General features: G+C 36.7%; 1 non-coding gene across 1 annotated transcript; it reads right to left on the bottom strand.

The window, feature by feature from the left end:
* Positions 1-1,636: 1,636 nt before the first annotated feature.
* LOC132650293 (U6 spliceosomal RNA) lies at positions 1,637-1,743 on the bottom strand. The gene has a single exon (XR_009588660.1). It is a non-coding gene; the product is annotated as a U6 spliceosomal RNA (small nuclear RNA).
* Between the last annotated feature and the right edge of the window lie 343 nt (positions 1,744-2,086).

Here is a 2,086-nt window from a genome sequence, read left to right as displayed (position 1 = left end):
TCATTTAGATTCTCAAATTTTGTGGCATATAGGCTTTTGTAGTATGACCTAATAATTGTTTGGATTTCCTCAATGTCTGTGGTTATGTCCCCATTTTCATTTCTGATTTTGCTGATCTGGATAGTTTCTCTCTGCTTTTTAGTTAGTTTGGCTAAGGGTTTGTCTATCTTGTTGATTTTCTCAAAGAACCAGCTTTTTGTTTCATTGATTCTTTGGATAGTTTTATTTGTTTCTAGTTGATTGATTTCAGCCCTTAGTTTGATTATTTCCAGCCGTCTGCTCCTTTTGGGTGTATCTGCTTCTTTTTGTTCTAGGGTTTTCAGTTGGGCCATTAAGTTGTTTGTATGTGATGTTATGAATTTCTTCTTGCAGGCACTTAGTGCTATAAATTTTCCTTTGAGCACTGCTTTCAGTGTGTCCCATAAATTTGGGTATGTTGTGCCTTCCTTTTCATTGAATTCTAGGAAGTCTTTAATTTCTTTCTTTATTTCTTCCTTAACCCAGCTGTCTTTGAGTAGTAAGTTGTTTAGTTTCCATGTGCGTGTCGGCTTTTTGTTGTTTCTGTTGTTGTTGAGGTCGAGCTTTAGTCCATGGTGGTCAGATAGTATACAAGGGATTATTTCAATCCTTTTGTATCTGTTGAGGCTTGCTTTGTGGCCCACTATATGGTCTATTTTGGAAAATGTTCCATGGGGTGCTGAAAAGAAGGTGTACTCTTTTGAGTTTGGGTGAAATGATCTGTAGACGTCTATTAGGTCCATTTGATTTAGGGATTCTGTGAGTGCTTTTATTTCCCTATTTGGTGTCTGTCTAGTTGATCTGTCCCTTGGTGAGAGTGGAGTGTTGAAGTCTCCCACTATTAAGGTATTAGGATCAATGTATGATTTAAGCTTTAATAATGTTTCAATTACGAATGTCGGTGCTCTTGTATTTGGGGCATAGATATTCAAGATTGTGATGTCCTCTTGGTGGATTTTTCCTTTGATGAGAATATAGTGGCCCTCCTTATCTTTTTTCATTAACTTGGGTTGAAAGTCTATTTTATTAGATATTAGGATGGCTACTCCAGCTTGTTTTCTGGAACCGTTTGCTTGAAAAACAGTTTTCCAGCCCTTTACTCTGAGGTAGTGTTTGTCTTTGTTGCATAGGTGTGTTTCTTGGATGCAACAGAATGTTGGATCCTGTTTCCTTAACCATTCTGTTAGCCTGTGTCTTTTTATTGGTGAGTTGAGTCCATTGATATTGATAGATAATAGTGACCAATGCATGTTAGTTCCTTTTGTAATGGAGTCGATGATCTAACCCTGATTCATTGCTTGTTTTCTTTTCATTTTTGTTGGGATATTATCTGTATGCCCTGTTTTCTTGGGTGAATTTGTTTTCATTGGATTGGAGTTTTCCTTCTAGTATCTTCTGTAGGGATGGTTTGCTGTGTAGATATTGTATAAATTTAGTTTTGTCATGGAATATTTTGTTTTCTCCATCTATGTTGATTGAAAGCTTTGCAGGGTATAGTAGTCTGGATTGACATTTGTGATCTCTTAGAGTCTCCATGATACTTGCCCAGGCCCTTCTGGCTTTCATAGTTTCTGATGAGAAGTCCGGCGTGATTCTGATAGGTCTACCTTCATATGTTAAAAATATGGAACGCTTCACGAATTTGCGTGTCATTCTTGCGCAGGGGCCATGCTAATCTTCTCTGTATCGTTCCAATTTTAGTATATGTGCTGCCGAAGCGAGCACTAATCACCATTTCTAAATAATTAGTGTTTATTATGTGTTGGGCATTATATCCAATGTTTATGTTCACTATAGCTCATAATCATAGTTACTGCCCTAGTAAATACATTTTCTTATCCTACTTTGAAAGCTGAAAAAAACTCTAATGAGGGGCAAAATAGTAGCCTGAATCCAAATATGTCTGGCCCCAAAAGACTTGCTCCTGATCATCACACTTTCATCTTTATAACTACATTTGTGTTTGTTAGACAAGATGTCAGAGGAGAAAGTACTTTAACCACATTAGAAAGGACTTGTATAAAACAAAGAATGAACATTCCACATCCAATAACAAAATCAAAGATTA

This window comes from Meriones unguiculatus, chromosome X, assembly GCF_030254825.1.
Source record: "Meriones unguiculatus strain TT.TT164.6M chromosome X, Bangor_MerUng_6.1, whole genome shotgun sequence".
In the NCBI taxonomy this organism is placed as follows: domain Eukaryota; kingdom Metazoa; phylum Chordata; class Mammalia; order Rodentia; family Muridae; genus Meriones; species Meriones unguiculatus.
This window is presented reverse-complemented; position numbering and strand designations above follow the sequence as displayed.